The sequence below is a fragment of the Stegostoma tigrinum genome, chromosome 9, assembly GCF_030684315.1.
Source record: "Stegostoma tigrinum isolate sSteTig4 chromosome 9, sSteTig4.hap1, whole genome shotgun sequence".
Taxonomy (NCBI): Eukaryota; Metazoa; Chordata; class Chondrichthyes; order Orectolobiformes; family Stegostomatidae; genus Stegostoma; species Stegostoma tigrinum.
Window position 1 is genome coordinate 65,746,230 of NC_081362.1, and position 19,763 is coordinate 65,765,992.

A 19,763-nucleotide genomic window follows, 5' to 3' on the forward strand; every position below is an offset into this window, starting at 1 on the left:
ACAATGACCAATTTCCAACAAAACAGAATATGACTATCACCTTTTTACATTCAATTGCATCACCACCACCAAATTCACACTATCGCCCTTTCTGAAAGTTACCAGTGACCAGAAACTGAACTGGACCAGCCACATAGGTACTGTGGCTACAAGAACAGATCATAAGCTATAAAGCAAGTAATTTACCTATGACTCTCCAAACCTGGGCCACCATTTACAGGACAGAGTTCAAACATGGGATAGAACACTCATCATTTGCATGCATGAGTACAATTCTAACCATGATCAAGAAGCTTTAAGAATCCAGGACAAGCAGCCACCTTGATTACCAAACCTACAAATATTTGTTCCCTCCATTACCAGTGAACAGCTCCTAAGACAGCAACTTTCAAACACACAACCACTACCACCTGGAGAGTCAAGGGCAGCAGAAGAATGAGAACAGATCACCTGCAAGTTTCCTTCCAGGTAATTCACCATTATGACTTGGAAATATGTCACTGTTCCTTTTGTGTCATTGAGTCAACTTCCTGGAACTCCCTCCCTCAGGGCATTGTGAGTCCACCTACAGCAAACGGACTGCAGCAGTTCAAGAAGGCAGCTCACCTCCACCTTCTCAAGGCCAACTAGGGATGGGCAAAAATTGCTGGCCAGCCAAAGAAGCCTTCATCCCATAAATGAAAAAAGGGTTTGTTGTGCAGACAGATTACTACATTATAAAGTAGTAGGGCAAAAGTGTTGACAATAAAAAAGATTCTTAGTTTGTCATGGAGTTCTTGAATAGGCCTTCAATCTATTGTTCAATTGCACAACATCCTGAACGTGTCAACAGAGTGTTCAAAGAGGCCTTTGATACACGACTAAATGCTCTCTATGATACAATACTTCCTAGATATGTAACATCTGCATCACACAAGTGCCTGTCAATGATCATCTCAAACAAAAAAGAACCTAGACCCTTTCCTGTTGAGAACCTCCTTTGAAATCCAGTGGCATCACCATCTTTGAATCCTGCACCAATCAACATTCTTGAGTTACAATTGACTATAACCTGAACTGGACCTGTCACAGCAGCCAACAGAGCAGAGTGGAGGCTAGAAATTCTGCATCTGATTACCCACCTTCTGTCTCCCTCCTCTGATATCTCTATGCCACCTACAAGGCAAAAGTCTGGAGTGCAATGAAACACCAGCATTGAAGACTAAGCAGCCCACTTGATTGGTAACCTCTCCACCACCAGCAAAATTCACTCTCTTCACCATTGATGCAGTATTAACACTGTGTACCATCTACAAAATTCATTGCAGAAATTCACCCAGGCTCCTTCGACAGCTTTTCAAATCTGCAACCTCTACCACCCAGAAAGAAAAAGGCACCAGATTCACGGTAACGCCACCAACTTTTTAAGCCACACACTACCCTAACTTGGAATGAAATGTCTACTCCTTCACTGACGCCAGAAAATTCCTAGATTTTGTCCCTAATAGCACTGCGGTTGTACCTACACCCAAAGGTCTGCTCTGGTTCAATAAACCTGCTGATCACCATCTTCAAGGGCAATGACAGATGCACAGTAAATGCAGTGATGCATATGTCAATGAGCAAGTTATATATGAGAAACTAATTTCCCCCACTTCCAAATACTAGGCCTTGCCATATAGTAAGTTTGTACTAGGAAAATGGTTGGTCCCTTCAAATAGCTGAAAGACCAAATTCAGAGGTACTGATTCCTGAAACAATTATTGAATCTTAGTAAGTTAGACAATGCAAAAACAGGCCCTTTGGTCCAACTGATTGCACCAATCAGGCATCTCAATCTGACCTAGTCCCATTTGCCAACATTTGGCTCATATCCCTCTAAACCCTTCCTATTCTCATATCCATTCAGGTACCTTTTAAATGTTGTAATTGTAGTGGCTTCCACCATTTGCTCTGGCGGTTTGTTGAATACTTGTATCACCCTCTGTTTGTAAAAGTTATCACTCAGGTCTTTTTGTTAAATCTTTCCCCTCAACTGAAACCTAAGCCCTCTGCTTTGGACTCCCCTACCATGGGAAAAAGACCTTGGCTAGTCACTCTATCCATGCCAACTCATCATTTTATTAACCTCTATAAAGTCACTCCTCAGTGTCCAATGCTCCAGGGAAAATAGCTCCAGCCTATTCAGCATCTCCCTTTAGCTCAAACCCTCCAGGCCCGGCAATATCCTTGAATATCTTTTCTTCACCCTCTCAAGTTTGACAACATTGTTCCTATAGAAAGGCGACAAGAATTGTACACAGTATTCCAACAGTGGCCTCACAGTGTCCAACAAACTGCAGCAGAAAATAACCAGGAAAATTTCCAGTGTAAATATTAATGATAAACAGATTTATTGTTTATCTCCAAAACATTGCATTCTATGAGGTCATCTTTGTGCTTACAGGATAGATGAGCTTGCAGGAATGAAACATTGTGCTTAGAAAGATGATCTTGTTGACCACCTGAATTAAAAGAAATACATCAAAATGAATAGTTAGTTGAAGGGTTGTTGATAAATTCTATTATTCGAATTTTTCTTATTTTGAAAGAAAATGTTGATATTTTTCAGTAAGAAAGTCAAGTTTTTGATCTGAATTTAGCAAGCAGTTGTTATATTATTAACTAGTCAGTTATTAACTAGTCAGGGCAATGATTAGTCATGCTTTAAGAAAAAACACTTTTTATTTTTGTAAAGGACAAAAGATACAAAAGGTACACAAGTACACAGATATGTTAATGACATTTCCACAGCAGCCTATTCAGAGCCACTAGAGTAAACAGTTGTGTGGCGATGGCTTTGTTTTCTAAATTCAGAACAATAGTAACAGCTCCCGCAGAACTAAGATTTTTAGTTTTAGTTTTTCGGTTGCAGTTGTTGCTGGAGTCTTGAAACCAGGTTTGGAAACTGCAGTACATCTCTCCCTACCATTCTCTCTCTCAGAGTTTTCTCTTGATGCTTCTTTCCTCCATTTTGCCTCCTGTGAGGCAGTCTATTTTTCTGAATGTGCTTTTGCCAAGGATGTGTTTATGGGAAGTTGCTATACTAGAACAGTTACTTTTTAGTAGTTAAATAATCGATGATTCTGTTAAGTTTTCCAAGTGAGTTAAGTTATTTCAATTTCTTCTTTCTTTTGCTGTATTTAACTACAGTGCACGAATAAAGTATGTCTTGCATCTGGAATCTGGCACATAACTTTAAAATAAGAAAAGATTAAAGTCTAGACCATCTTCTGATATATTTTGATGGGGTTTGATGTGGTCCATAACACTAGGAGCTCCTGTTGTTGCAAAACTGGATTACACTATTACGTAATTAGAGTTTGGGCACAGTGAGCTCAAGCACGATGCAGGGTACTCAGACAGCTAACAAAAGCACTTTTATACTGTAAAGAGCATTCCCAACATCAATCCTAAACATGAAACTTCCAGTTCGTGGTATTTTCTTACAATTTGTCTGTTGTAATGAAACTATGAACAGCATAGGATTCTTTAAAATTTGTACCAATTAAATTGAATGAAACTAGTCTCAGCTGAGTTCTGGATTAAATGATCTGTGTCCTCACTTACCGGGCTCCCGGCTCCCTGCTAATGTAGCTCAGTCACTTTAAGAAAATGTTAATGTAGTTACTCCGCCTCTAATTTATATCCTCCCCTTTTTCTTCTTCACACCTGTAAAATTCTTTCCATTCCTAGCCTTGCATTCTTCCTTTACTACTTCAGGTTTTGGAAATTTGAATTGAATCCCACCACTGTACCCCCCACCCCACCACCACCACCACCTTTTATTACTTTGTTCAGCAGTTAAATGAGCTGACTCTTTCCTGTGAAGCTGGATGAACACAGCAGGCCAAGCAGCATCTCAGGAGCACAAAAGCTGACGTTTCGGGCCTAGACCCTTCATCAGAGAGGGGGATGGGGTGAGGGTTCTGGAATAAATAGGGAGAGAGTGGGAGGCAGACCAAAGATGGAGAGAAAAGAAGATAGGTGGAGAGGAGAGTATAGGTGGGGAGGTAGGGAGGGGATAGGTCAGTCCAGGGAAGATGGACAGGTCAAGGAGGTGGGATGAGGTTAGTAGGTAGGAAATGGAGGTGCGGCTTTGGGTGGGAGGAAGGGATGGGTGAGAGGAAGAACAGGTTAGGGAGGCAGAGACAGGCTGGGCTGGTTTTGGGATGTGGTGGGCGGAGGGGATGAGCTGGGCTGGTTGTGTGCTGCAGTGGGGGGAGGGGAAGAACTGGGCTGGTTTTGGGATGTGGTGGGGGAAGGGGAGATTTTGAAGCTGGTGAAGTCCACATTGATACCATTGGGCTGCAGGGTTCCCAAGCGGAATATGAGTTGCTGTTCCTGCAACCTTCGGGTGGCATCATTGTGGCACTGCAGGAGGCCTATGATGGACATGTCATCTAAAGAATGGGAGGGGGAGTTGAAATGGTTCGCGACTGGGACGTGCAGTAGTTTATTGCGAACCGTGCGGAGGTGTTCTGCAAAGCGGTCCCCAAGCCTCCGCTTGGTTTCCCCAATGTAGAGGAAGCCACACCGGGTATAATGGATACAGTATACCACATTGGCAGATGTGCAGCTGAACCTCTGCTTAATATAGAAAGTCATCTTGGGGCCTGGGATAGGGGTGAGGGAGGAGGTGTGGGGGCAAGTGTAGCACTTCCTGCGGTTGCAGGGGAAGGTGCCGGGTGTGGTGGGGTTGGAGGGCAGTGTGGAGCGAACAAGGGAGTCACGGAGAGAGTGGTCCCTCCGGAAAGCAGACAAGGGTGGGGACGGAAAAATGTCTTGGGTGGTGGGGTCGGACTGTAGTTGGCGGAAGTGTCAGAGGGTGATGCGTTGTATCCGGAGGTTGGTGGGGTGGTGTGTGAGAATGAGGGGGATCCTCTTTGGGTGGTTGTGGCGGGGGCGTGGTGTGAGGGATGTGTTGCGGGAAATGCGGGAGATGCGGTCAAGGGCGTTCTTGACCACTGTGGGGGGATGTTGCGGTCCTTGAAGAACATGGACATCTGGGATGTGCGGGAGTGGAATGCCTCATCCTGGGAGCAGTTGCCGCGGAGGCAGAGGAATTGGGAATAGGGGATGGTGCAGGAACAGCAACTCATATTCCGCTTGGGAACCCTACAGCCCAATGGTATCAATGTGGACTTCACCAGCTTCAAAATCTCCCCTTTCCCCACCGCATCCCAAAACCAGCCCAGTTCGTCACCTCCCCCCACTGTATCCCAAAACCAGACCAACCTGTCTCTGCCTCCCTAACCTGTTCTTCCTCTCACCCATCCCTTCCTCCCACCCCAAGCCGCACCTCCATCTCCTACCTACTAACCTCATCCCACCTCCTTGACCTGTCCGTCTTCCCTGGACTGACCTATCCCCTCCCTATCTCCCCAGCTATACTCTCCTCTCCACCTATCTTCTTTTCTCTCCATCTTCGGTCCGCCTCACCCTCTCTCCCTATTTATTCCAGAACCCTCATCCTATCCCCCTCTCTGATGAAGGGTCTAGGCCCGAAACGTCAGCTTTTGTGCTCCTGAGATGCTGCTTGTCCTGCTGTGTTCATCCAGCTTCACACTTTATTATCTTGGATTCTCCAGCATCTGCAGTTCCCATTATTCTGACTCTTTCCTGTGTTTTCTGTTAGATGTTACTCAAATTTAGGAACAAATTACTGCAGATGCTGGAATCTGTACCGAAAACAAAAAGTGCTGGAGATCACGCAGGTCAGGTAGCATCCATGGAGAGAAAGCAAGCTAATGTTTCAACTCCAGATGACTCTTCATGGGAGCTGACATGAAGTGTGGTGAGAGGAGCAATTATGCAGTAGTGGGCAGAGGCTGGATTGCTGGGGAGCAAGGATGTAATAGTTCAGATTAAGTGATCAGAATGTGAGAATTGCAGAACAATGGTGTGTCTACCTGCCAGACTGGAAAGAAGAGACAGTTATCCCTGGATTGAAGGGATATGATATATCATCATAGAATCCCTACAGTATGGAAACTGGCCCTTAGGCCCAACAATTCCACACTAACCCTCAGAGCATCCCACCCAGATCCATCCCTTATAATCCACCAAATCTATATATCCTTGAACACTACGGGCTATTTAGCATGGCCAATCCACCTAGCCTGCACATCTTTGGACTGGGAGGAAACTGGAGCACCCGAAGGAAACCCATGCAGACATGGGGAGAACGTGCACGTTCCACATAAACTGTCACCCAAGGTTGGAATCAAACCCAGGTTCCTGGCACTGTGAGGCAGCAGTGCTAATCACTGTGCCACCATGCTGCTGGTAGCTCAGTGGTTAGCACTGCTGCCTCACAGCACCATATAGGACATGGTGACAGAAAATGTAACAAGCAAAGCTAAAAGAAAGGGAAAAAATGGTGTTGAACTCAATATTGAGTCCAGAAGGTTGTAAAGTACCTAGTCTGAAGATGAGATGTTGCTCCTCCAGTTTTCCCTGTGATTCGGTGGAGCATTGCAGCATGCAGAGGACAGACAACTTGGCATGGGAGCAGGACATGGTGTTAAAATAAGCGGCTACAGGAACAGTGGTGTCATGCTTGTGCACAGACCGGAGGTGTTCTGCAATGTGGTCACCCAGTTTGCATTTTGTTTCTCCAAGGTAAAATAGACCACATTGGGTGCAGCGAGTACAATGCACAAGACTGGAGGAGGGAGAGGTGAAATGGCTTCACCCTTGGATGGTCAGCAGTGAGGAGGTGAAGGGTGCACCTTCAGCGGTTACATGGGAAGATGCAGTGGGAAGGGAGGGTGGTGTTAATAGTCATGTTTGCTTGCTTTACAAGTGATGTTGGGTCTATGTGAAAACCTATCAGTTCTGCCATTCTTGTTGTCACTGTTGCATATTCTATCACTTTACTATAGACGCTTTTTCTTCAGTATTTCATATCTTTTACGCTTTTGGGGACTTATTTTCTGAGCCTGATTGTTAATTAAATTGCTTTTGGGATAACAAGCAAAATATTTTTCAATATGTTGCTTTAGCTATAGGCTCAAAGAAATTTCATCCTTCTTTGTAAAACTGCAGGTCATTACAATATCATAATGTATCTTAGTTTCAATGAAGGATTTTAGTTAAACAATTGAACAACCCAATATGTTGCAGATATATATGTATGATACAGTTTGAACTACTTCACCTATCAAGGGGAAACAACAAGCAGTACTAGTTAGAAAAGGTACATGACAGATTCAAGACTAGGAATGGGAGAAACAACAACAAACAGCAGACAGATCAAATGGAGAGCCAGAATCTGCATGACCCTGTCAAAGGGTATAGTGTATCTAGTAAGTGAGGATGCAATTCATTCAGTTAATTGCAATGCATTGAATAGTTTTGTTAAATTAATTTGATCCGAGTTTTTAAGAAATCAATGAGATAGGTAAGAACTTCATCAAGGCTTTTGAATTATTAGCAATCCATCATAAATTGAATGAAAAGGCATAAATGAAATGGCTAAAACTTATAGTAAATTTGTTATATTTATTCTGATTAATCTGACAAAGAGTAAGCCGTTGAAAATTTAAAATGTGCAATTCTTAACACAAACAGGTAAACAAATTTTGAAAACTGTGTTCTGTTTCTTTAACAAAAGGGTTGATCTGTGCCATAAATATTTAAGATTTACAGTTAAAGGTGGCTGTACAGTATTGCCTACTCTAAATTGGATTTTCAAGACACTCTGTATTACATTAATTCTTTAAACAAGAAATTGGGCCTGTACTTGAACGTTGCCAAAACAAACTTGTATCAACCCAGACCTGGTCAGCTAAATATTCCACCTCCCATAGGTGTTGAAGGAAAGATTCTGGAATGTATGGAGCACTCCTATATATCAACAGCCTACTCTCTCAAAGGGTCATCATTGATGAGGGGAATCCAACACTAGATCAGCAACCCCTGCTCAGAAAAGTAGCGTTTAAAAATAAAGACTTGAGCAAATTGACAAAAATCGAGGATACAGAACAGTTATCTGCATCCCATTCTGGTATTGCAGTGAGTCTCGGACTGTGTACCAGCAACGTATAAGAGCATTGGAGAAATTCCAAAAGCAGTGCCTTGACTGCATCCTTCAAATTCAATAAAAGGACCATTCATCAAACATTAGTGTCTATCTCGAAGTCAACTCCACAAATATTCAAACAGAATGTCTGAACAATCAAATATCATTGGAGTGAGCACATTCTGGTTGGCTAGAAACTATCTTCCCTGTCAGGTCTTGTTTTGATAGCTCTCAATTAGCCAACGATGCAGTGGAGGACTGGATTCTCGATGGAGCAGGAACAACCTAAAAATAAAAAAAACGACAAATTCGATGATGAACATAACAGTCAAATGAATGATGCAGTGAGGCAGTATGGAGTTTAGATATGGAGTAATCAGCATCTGAAAAGTATTAAAAAACATTGGTTCCAGATTTCTGAGCAACAGAAGGACCGTGATTGCCTCCAGAATGAAACAAGATCTGATGAGATAAAAACCAATATATAAAAATAGATTTTTGTCCAGTATCATATGGAATTCATAGTGGTCCAAACCAATTTACCTATTGGGAAGATGGTTCAAGGACATTCTGAAGTTCTGTTAGAGGTGCAGCAATATTGATCTTAACAACTGTAGGGAGTTTACTACCAGTCATTCAGAATGATGGCAACTTATCCATCGAGCTGCATCACATTTTAAGTCCCAGTAGCTTAAATAATAAGGCAGAGAAGTGGCGGAGAAAGAAAGAAAAAAAAAAGCAAATCTTGCTTTCCAGATGCTACCACATCATGGAATAACCTGGGCCATGTGCCCAAAGATCTGAGAGCCAAGAATAAACCTGTTCAGTCAGACCTGCGGCAGAAAAAAATGCCCTGAGAGAACCATTCATTAGATACACATTTACAGTTTCAATATCAGTGACCTACCCCAGTGTATTATTCCACAAGGGGACCAAGGTGATTTGACTAACAAGTAGACACCTTGTTGAACCTGGAAATAGAGATAACATGCAGAAACATTCAATTCAAGGAACATGAAGATATTCCAATAGCTAGACTTAGAGACTGGCCAGTCCATTAAAATGGATCATGACACTGACCACGCATGAGTATTATTGTAAAACAACGACTATCTAGCAAATGGGTTGATCCATCTTCACAATCCAATCAGAGCAGTTTATGTACTGCTGGCTAAACTATGGTGAAACAGGGGTGAAGAAGTAGAGCTGATCACATGTTACTTTTAAGATTCCATTTGGGCAGGTGATGCAATATATAAACACAATCATTAAAAATGAGTTGACTTAATTCATTACGTCAGCCAGGCAAAGACTGTGAAGTAAAATTGGACCAAATTATCAGAGACAAAAGGATCACAGCTGGAAACTCAGTCAACTTCCTTGAGAACAAATAAACCTACTTAGACACCTAGACAACTGAAATATTCTCTGTGAAGTAGGCAACTCAGGTTTACCCTCGACAGTAGGCTAGAGTGCAATTGGAAAACAAAGCTAGACCAAAAAAGAAAAGAATTCAATTGTCAACCAGTATCTGCCAGGGATTATAGAAAGGATATTATTAAACCATAGAGGGTTCTGAAAAGATTTCCAGGATCTTCCTGGGAATGGAGGCTTTGAGTTATAAGGAGAGGCTGGATAGGCTGGGACCTTTTTCACTGGAGTGTAGGAGGTTGAACTGTGATGTTATAGAGGTATATAAAATCATGAGGGGTGATAGGTGTCTTTTTCCTAGGGTTGGGTGTGTCATTACTGGAGGCATATGTTTTAGGTGAGAGGGGAAAGATTTAAAAAAGACATGAGGGTTAACTTTTTTACATGGACAGTCATTCATACTGGAATGAACATCCAGAGGAAGTGGTGGATGTGGGTACAGTTAATTTAAAAGACATTTCAACAAATTCATGAATGAGAAATGTTTGGAGGAATATGGGCCGAGCATTGGTAGGTGGGCCTGGTTTAGTTTGAGATTATGGTCGACATAGACTGGTTGGACGAAAGGCCTTGTTTCCACGCTGTATGACTCTGTGACTCTATGATTCTGGAACAAAGCCGCAATGCAAGAATGGAAATTTTTTTAAAAAATCCATGTCAGATATCGTGCTGACAGATCCCATCCATGAAATACTTATGAATGTATTGAATTTGTAATTCCAACATATGTTTTTGAAAAGTGTGCTTCTATGGACCTTGGATAGAGTCACTGATCAGTAGAATCCTGTGGGGTTCCACAAAATGTCACAATCTACATAGTCAGGAAAATTTCAAACAGGATGACTAACAAGGAAGAGATGCTGACCACCCAGCCCCCTCACAGCAGGAAAACATCTCCTGCAGACATGACTTCCAGAGATATGCAAAAAATGAGGTTAACAAAACACCCTTGGTCACCCTGTTCTATGTATGATAGTAACCTAATGTATTGGCGTGAGGACTGGTAAGCTGTGAGTGTCACAATTTGAAAACATTGCACTGCAGTCAAACAAAGTCAAAAGCTGCTTTCTTGCTCTGAGTTCTCCCAGCAAGCCACCCCAAAAAGAAACCAGGACAACCCCACAAAGCCAAGAATCTCAAAATTGAACTTCCAGTGACCAATGTCAATGCTAACAGTACCATCCAAAATCTTGGCTACAACATTCTACTATTTACTCTGCATGAATGATTCAAAGACTGACATGTATAACTTTCTTTTTTTGGACTGACTTCTTATTCCTAATGTGTGATACATTATTATTTCTCATGTATATAATTAATAAACTCACTTGTTTGTTAACTCAAGAAAACTTGGTCAAATGCTTTGAATACATGAGATTAATTAGTCTGGAATAAAGGTCTCCACAAGGAACGAATCCTTTTCAAATTAACCTTGTAGCAGCTAATCAAGTTGGGGCCGAGGTGAATAAAGAAGGGAGTCAGTTCATTTCTCCTCACCTGGGAGCTTCGTGATTTGGAGTATTCTATTTGGAAACTTAATAAATTAGGGAACCTCATCCAGTGACTGGTGATAGCACAGGATATTTGCATTGTTATTAAAACAGCAATAATAATTTACATTAATGTTTAAATCAAAACATTCCAAGCTGCTTACAGAAACCTAATCGGTAAAACTAAACAGCATGTGAAGAAAAGAGGTGCAGCGAGGGATGATCAAAAGCTATTTCTTATGGAAGGCCTGAAGTGAAGATGAAGAGGCTGTGGTTGTGTGCTGTAAGGAAAGCAAGTCTGAGGTACTGGACCCAGATTAATGAAGCCACAGCCAACAATGCTGGGACAGAGGTATCCAAGAGTCACAAATCAGAGCAAAGAAAGATTTTGGGGTAGGTTAGAGGAGATTACAGACATAGAGAAATTGTTCACACACAGGATGAGCTTTTAAGTTGGAAATAGAAAGGGGAAGATAGTGATAATGGCTGAAATGGAGTTGGTACTCTAAGCTGCATACATTATGTCTACAACTTGACTTCATTCTACTACTAGGCTTCAGAATTTAACTTTGGATTATTTTATTGTTCTTAGAATTGTATTATTGTGGTCAGGCTTGGATCCCTTTAACAAGATCCCAGCCGTCCATTGTATCTCATTGAACATTCCATGACATCTCATCAAGGCATGATAAGGGTGCAAGATAAATTTCATAATCTTTAAGCTTCTACATTTCATAAAGGTTTTCACCAATATGTGTCCAAGAATAAGGTTTAGTATGCACATTGTTGCATTAGGTAAAACAGGATTTGCACAATATGAGCAAAACTGTAAATACATGCAAAACATATGTCTGAGGACAAGTTATGAAGGTATTACTGTGAAATGAATGTCATGTGATGCCAATACTAACATCTCAAAACATACTCCATGGGCAATGACCACACTTACCTTAAGGATACTGGCATCAGATATATGAGAGCCTCTTCGCACCATCATGGCAACACGGTGTCTCAGTGGTTAGCACTGCTGCCTCAGAGCACCAGGAACCTGGGTTCAGTTCCACCCTTGGTGACTGTCTCTGTGGAATTTGCACATTCTCTGTTTGGGTGTGCTCCAGTTTCCCCCCACAGTCCAAAAATATGCAGGCCAGGTGGATTGGCTGTGCTTTTCGTGTTCAGGGATGTGTTAATTACACGGATTATAGGGCAATGGGTCTGGCTGGGATGCTCTGAAGGTTGGTGTGGACTTGTTGGACTGAAGGGCCTGTTTCCACACTGTAGGGATTCTATGATTCTATCTTGGATCCACCAACTGTACACTTATGTGTTGCCATGCTCTATGTTGGGGTGCACTAGTACCTCTGGCTGCGAGGCTGCTGCAAGGACACAATGTGTACAAGGACAGGGTCTCAGTTCACAGATTGGACCCGGCTGCATCTCAGGGCTGCTCACTTACTGTCAACAAGCTCTCTCACTTATTGTTGACCTAGATGCTCACAGCATCCTTCTCTTTCCTTTTAGCAATTTGCCGCATCAAGTGCATTTTAAAGGTACTTCCGTCTTGCCTCAGAGATAATGGGAACTGCAGATGCTGGAGAGTCCAAGATAACAAAGTGTGGAGCTGGATGAACACAGCAGGCCAAGCAGCATCTCAGGAGCACAAAAGCTGACGTTTCGGGCCTAGACCCTTCATCAGAGAGGGGGATGGGGTGAGGGTTCTGGAATAAATAGGGAGAGAGGAGGAGGCGGACCGAAGATGGAGAGAAAAGAAGATAGGTAGAGAGGAGAGTATAGGTGGGGAGGTAGGGAGGGGATAGGTCAGTCCAGGGAAGACGGACAGGTCAAGGAGGCGGGATGAGGTTAGTAGTTAGGAATGGAGGTGCGGCCTGAGGTGGGAGGAGGGGATGGGTGAGAGGAAGAACAGGTTAGGAAAGCGGCGACAAGCTGGGGTGGCTTTGGGATGCCATGGGGGGAGGGGACGAGCTGGGCTGGTTTTGGGATGCAGTAGGGGAAGGGGAGATTTTGAAGCTGGTGAAGTCCACATTGATACCATTGGGCTGCAGGGTTCCCAAGCGGAATATGAGTTGCTGTTCCTGCAACCTTCGGGTGGTATCATTGTGGCACTGCAGGAGGCCCATGATGGACATGTTGTCTGAGGAGTGGGAGGGAGAGTTAAAATGGTTTGCGACTGGGAGATGCAGTTGTTTATTGCGAACCGAGCGGAGGTGTTCTGCAAAGTGGTCCCCCAAGCCTCCGCTTGGTTTCCCCAATGTAGAGGAAGGCACACTGGGTACAGTGGATACAGTATGCCACATTTGCAGATGTGCAGGTGAACCTCTGCTTAATATGGAAAGTCATCTTGGGGCTTGGGATGGGGGTGAGGGAGGAGGTGTGGGGGCAAGTATAGCACTTCCTGCGGTTGCAGGTGAAGGTGCTGGGTGTGGTGGGGTTGGAGGGGAGTGTGGAGCGGACAGGCGAGTCACAGACAGAGTGGTCTCTCCGGAAAGCAGACAAGGGTGGGGATGGAAAAATGCCTTGGGTGGTGGGGTCGGATTGTAGATAGTGGAAGTGTTGGAGGATGATGCGTTGTATCCGGAGGTTGGTGGGGTGGTATGTTAGAATGAGGGGGATCCTCTTAGGGCGGTTGTGGCGGGGGCGGGGTGTGAGGGATGTGTCGCGGGAAATGTGGGAGACGCGGTCAAGGGTGCCATTGACCATGAGGACACGGCCAGTGAACCCACCGATGACATCACATCCGCCACCGCTGGGCACACGACTTCCGGGACTGCGTACGCGACCGCTGCTGCAGTCACCGCCTCCCTTCCAGAACTAACACCAAACACATGATCCTCACCGCTGCTGCTGCCGTGCACCCTGCTCCTCCCACCACCAATGCAACTCCGCCCACTGCTGATGGAACCCCGCCCACCGCTGGTGCCGACGCAACTCCGCCCACCACCGATTGAACTCCGCCCACCGCCAAAGACAGCAGCACTCCGCCCAACACCCAAGACAGCGGCACTCCGCCTACCGCTGACGGAACCGCACCCACAGCCAACGGAACCCCGCCCACAGCCGACGCTGATGGAACCCCGCCCACAGCTGATGACCTCATTGCTCCGCCCACAACCTCCACAGCCAGCAACCCCAGAGAAGACAGCAACACTGAGCCCTGCCAAATCTTTACCATCCCCCCAGACCTCCCACTGACTGAGGACGAACTGTCAGTCCGAAGCAAGGGGCTCACCTTTCTCCCCCGACAACCACACATCAATGAATACCAGTCATGTTTGGACATCGAGCAGTTTTTCCGTCGCCTTCGCCTCCACACTTACTTCTTTAACCGGGAGCCTAACCCTCCCTCTACTGACCCCTTCATCCGCCTCCAACACAAGTCCTCCTCCTGGACACCACCCCCAGGTCTCCTACCCTCCCTCGACCTCTTCATCTTCAACTGCCGTCGAGACATCAACTGTCTCAACCTCTCCACCCCTCTCACCCACTCCAACCTCTCTCCCACAGAACGGGCAGCCCTCCACTCCCTCCGCTCCAACCCCAACCTCACCATCAAACCCGCTGACAAGGGAGGCACAGTGGTAGTATGGCGCACTGACCTCTACATCGCCGAGGCCAAATGCCAACTCTCCGACACCTCCTCCTACCGCCCCCTTGATCATGACCCCACCCCCAAGCACAAAACCATCAACTCCAATACCATTCATGACCTCATCACCTCAGGGGACCTCCCACCCACAGCCTCCAACCTTATTGATCCCCAACCCTGCACGGCTTGTTTCTATCTCCTTCCCAAAATCCACAAACCTGCCTGCCCTGGTTGACCCATGGTCTCAGCCTGTTCCTGCCCCAATGAACTCATCTCCACCTATCTGGACTCCATTTTCTCCCCTTCGGTCCAGGAACTCCCCACCTACGTCCGTGACACCACCCACGCCCTCCATCTCCTCCAGAACCTCCAATTCCCTGGCCCCCAATAGCTCATTTTCACCATGGATATCCAGTCCCGAAATACCTGTATTCCTCATGCAGATGCCCTCATGGCCCTCCGCTTCTTCCTGTCCCGCAGGCCTGACCAGTCACCCTCCACCAACACCCTCATCCGCCTAGCCGAACTCGTCCTCACCCTCAACAACTTCTCTTTCGCTTCCTCCCACTTCCTACAGACAAAGGGGATGGCCATGGGTACCCACATGGGCCCAAGCTATGCCTGCCTCTTTGTAGGTTCCGTGGGACAGTTCCTCTTCCGCACCTACACTGGCTCCAAACCCCACCTCTTCCTCCGTTACATTGATGACTGTCTCGGCGCCGCCTCTCGCTCCAAAGAGGAGCTCGAACAGTTCATCCACTTCACCAACACCTTCCACCCCAACCTCAAGTTCACCTGGGCCATCTCCAACACATCCCTCACCTTTCTGGACTTCTCAGTCTCCATCTCAGGTAACCAGCTAGAAACCGATGTCCATTTCAAGCCCACCGATTCCCACAGCTACCGAGAATACACCTCCTCCCACCCACCCTCCTGCAAAAATTCCATCCCCTATTCCCAATTCCTCCACCTGCGCCGCATCTGCTCCCAGGATGAGGCATTCCACTTCCGCACATCCCAGATGTCCACGTTCTTCAAGGACTGCAACTTTCCCCCCGCAGTGGTCGAGAACGCCCTTGACTGCGTCTCCCACATTTCCCGCAACAGATCCCCCACACCCCGCCCCCGAAACAACCGCCCAAAGAGGATCCCCCTTGTTCTCACATACCACCCCACCAACCTCCGGATACAACACATCATCCTCTGACACTTCCGCCATCTACAATCTGACCCCACCACCCAAGATATTTTTCCATCCCCACCCTTGTCTGCCTTCCGGAGAGACCACTCTCTCCGTGACTCCCTTGTCCGCTCCACACTCCCCTCCAACCCCACCACACCCGGCACCTTCCCCTGCAACCGCAGTAAGTGCTACACTTGCCCCCACACCTCCTTCCTCATCCCTATCCCAGGCCCCAAGATGACTTTCCATATTAAGCAGATGTTCACCTGCACATCCACTGTACCCGGTGTGGCTTCCTCTACACTGGGGAAACCGAGTGGAGGCTTGGGGACCGCTTTGCAGAACACATCCGCTCAGTTCGCAATAAACAACTGCACCTCCCAGTCACGAACCATTTTAACTCTCCCTCCCACTCCTCAGACAACATGTCCATCATGGGCCTCCTGCAGTGCCGCAATGATACCACCCGAAGGTTGCAGGAACAGCAACTCATATTCCGCTTGGGAACCCTGCAGCCCAATGGTATCAATGTGGACTTCACCAGCTTCAAAATCTCCACTTCCCCTACTGCATCCCAAAATCAGCCCAGCTCGTCCTCTCCCCCCATGGCATCCCAAAGCCAGCCCAGCTTGTCCCCGCCTTCCTAACCTGTTCTTCCTCTCACCCCTCCCTCCTCCCACCTCAGGCCGCACCTCCATTTCCTAACTACTAACCTCATCCCGCCTCCTTGACCTGTCCGTCCTCCTTGGACTGACCTATCCCCTTCCTACCTTCCCACCTATACTCTCCTCTCTACCTATCTTCTTTTCTCTCCATCTTCGGTCCACCTCCCCCTCTCTCCCTATTTATTTCAGAACCCTCTCCCCATCCCCCTCTCTGATGAAGGGTCTAGGCCCGAAACGTCAGCTTTTGTGCTCCTGAGATGTTGCTTGCCCTGCTCTCTTCATCCAGCTACACACTTTGTTATCTTCCGTCTTGCGTCACCATTTAGCGCAGACATAAACCCATGCAGTTTGTTACACTTGTCAGAAGTCTTTATCAGTAAAAGCTTTGGATATGTTGCTGCACTGCACTGTGCTATGTCAATCGCAGACCTACAATATGTGGCAACAGTCAACAAGACAAACTGCATGTCTATCAACTAAATGGCATGTCTCAAACTCAAAGGGGTCAAATGCTCAACCAAGAAACAAAGAACTGCTGTCATTCGGGGTCGGGGGTCCCAGTATCCCAGTGCAGTCGGTTAAAGCGAACACCTGTAATCAGTCCGGGGGCTTGGTAACAGTCAGGTATCCCCTTGAGGCAAGTCTGGGGTCAGGGGTCAGTCTCATTAGAGTCAAGGGAGTAGGCCACAGTCAGTCCTGCAGGTCAGGAGATTGGATGATTGCCCATTGGGGAGATGCACAGAGATTGACCAGGGGTCTGGTTAGTCATCATTTGGGCTGTCCATCCAAGTTGGTCAGTGGGGTGAAGCATCGTCAATCCTGTGGTTGACAGAATGAACATTGGGTAGATATCTAGGGACACTGTTAGGGTGGGAAGGTGGGAGGATTCAACACTGGGGACTGGAGGCAGCAATCTGGAAAGCAGAGAACATGGCCAGAGGAGGAAATTTGATAAATAAAGGTGGAGGGGTGGTGGTGATGAGCCAGTACTGGAGGTCATGGGTGATAGGCAGTGATCATCGCCCACAGCCTCAAAGGAGGGATTGTGCAGCATGACTGTGGGTATGACAGGGCTCCAGGGTAAAGATGAGAGTTTGTAGTTGGAAGTGGTAGGTGTGTACCTGATGACTAGCCTGAGCCTGGCACTCACAGTGTTGAGTGTGACCTGCATTCACCTTGAGTGCTAAATGTGAAGTATGAAAGGAAAGTGTCTTGAAAAACACATTGGGCTGAATCAGTGAATATTTGTTCTTGAAAGTGCAGGCTGCACTCCGAGTGATAAAAGGTCCTTCAAGAGACAATTGCATCAATCGTGCACTTATAGAGGGTAGTATAAAATCATTTGTAATCACATCATCATAAAATGCATGTCATGCACAAGTGTGTGGAGGCAAATGACGGTCACAAGCAATGCAGGTCATAGCATTGATTCTCACAAATTGCAGGTAGAGGCAGAAGTTACTAAAGGCGACCCTAAAAGAGGCACTTATGGATCAGAACACATGTAGTTAATGCAAAGGCCCTTGGGTGCATAGGTATAATTCCCTCTCCACTGAACTGTAAGTAAATTGCAATTTCCTCTAATAAGCATTAATACCTTCTGTGTGGAGGTTTCATTGCTCATGCAGCACTTGCAATCCCCTACCTTTTTCTCACATGACTGACGATGCAGTCATTGGAATTAGGTCCAATGTCAAAGTGCCAAGTCATTCATTCTATGGCCCTTTTATCTGAATGGCCCATGTCCCATCATATGGAGATGTGCGTAAAACCATCATTTGTATGTGATCCTCACATTAATAAAGATTTGTCCTGTTTCTTCTGTTTTCACACAGATTCATTCTGAATATGACTGATAGATCCAACCACTGTAGGGGTTATCATCGCTGTTGTTCTGATGGGCAAAGAACAGATGCTCCAGCAAGCTTAGAATCAGCAGCGATGTCCAGTGGATGCTAAAAGCCATCCACATGAAGATATCCCATCTGAAGGACCCTTCAGAATAAGCAAGATGCACAGGAGGGTCAGAGTCTTTCTCAAACCTGAGTCAAAGGAATTTATGCACTTGCTCCAAAGTTAAAGTAACAGTGAGTATAGTTTAAATTTTGTTTTAGGTGTTTCAGAGATAGATATTTTTCAGCTAAAAGACATAACTTCCAGTGTATGCACAGAAATTCACTGGAAGGAAACTGTGAGCAGCTGTGCCAGCCTGAGTAAGAAACCCTGGTGTGGAGATACTGGTGAATCTTCTCTGAAGTGTCAGTAAGGAAAAGGATGCAGCTACAATGAAAGGAATAATGTGAATTTGGACCTTTTTCTAAATACTGAAATTAAATCTTTCCAATCTGCTGGTCTGGTGAATATTGTTAGTGTTATTTCTCGTTTACAAAATATTTAATTACTTACATTAAAAGTGCACTGGCAAACTCTTCTGAATGTATTTAATAAACGACTTCCACATTTGAAGAAAAATCAAAGCAAGAGTCTACCAAGCCAGGTTTCGTGGTTGAGTATTTGAAATTAATACTCAACATCAGGTCAATATGTCAAGCGGTCTTATTTGCACCAGTGATCAGAAAACATACTATCATTTTCTCCAACATATTTTCTCCAACAATAGGGTTTCAAGCAATTTTATACACTCTTCTAATTGTGTTACAATCACAGTGAAATTTAAGACATCACCATAATGGAGGGTGAGAAATCCTGAAAATAAAACCTTGGAGTTGGTGGTGGCTTAAGCTTAGCAACTGATCATCATTTTAACTCCATAATTGCTGTATAGCTTGAAAACCACTTCAGTTTGATTCTGAAGTCTGACTTATTCAACATTAATGTCAGCTGTGATCCTACCAGCCAGAATCCTGTTACCTTTCTTTATGTGCAAGACGTTACGTTGGATGCCGAGGTTCAAGTGACCTCTGCAATTTTAGCAAAGATTCAGAAGTATCTCAAGCTTCTGGAATTTTCCTAATTAAGTGACGTTGGGTGGAAACCTTCCTGAATTCACATCGTATAAAGTTTGTGAATTTCACCAAAATTCAAAATCTATAAACCCCTGGAATCACTGTCTGAATTTAAAACCAAATAAAGACAAATCTTAAGTGAATGTGAATGGCTACAATCTCTCTTCCACTCTGTAGCAATAACTTAAGAAAAAAAGCACACAATTGTGCAAAGACAGTAGGAACTGCAGATGCTGGAATCAGGGATAACACAGTGTGGAGCTGGAGGAACACTGCAGGCTAGGCAGCATCAGAGGAGCAGGAAAGTTGATGCTTTGGGTTGGGATCTTTCTTTAGAAATGATTTCTGAAGAAGGGTCCCGACTCAAAACATCAAGTTTC

At 45.2% G+C, this 19,763-nt stretch overlaps 1 protein-coding gene and 1 long non-coding RNA gene across 2 annotated transcripts in view; one reads left to right on the forward strand and one right to left on the reverse strand.

The window, feature by feature from the left end:
* Positions 1–5,553: 5,553 nt before the first annotated feature.
* LOC132210013 (uncharacterized) overlaps positions 5,554–19,763 on the reverse strand; it is a 35,077-nt gene continuing 20,867 nt past the window's right edge. Inside the window, exon 3 of the long non-coding RNA XR_009446164.1 lies at positions 5,554–8,329. This is a non-coding gene — a long non-coding RNA (uncharacterized LOC132210013). The remainder of the gene's footprint in view (positions 8,330–19,763) is intronic.
* mta3 (metastasis associated 1 family, member 3) overlaps positions 18,459–19,763 on the forward strand; it is a 236,151-nt gene continuing 234,846 nt past the window's right edge. The window contains exon 1 of the mRNA XM_048535934.2: positions 18,459–18,504. The gene's annotated coding sequence lies outside the window, so the exon portion shown is untranslated. The remainder of the gene's footprint in view (positions 18,505–19,763) is intronic.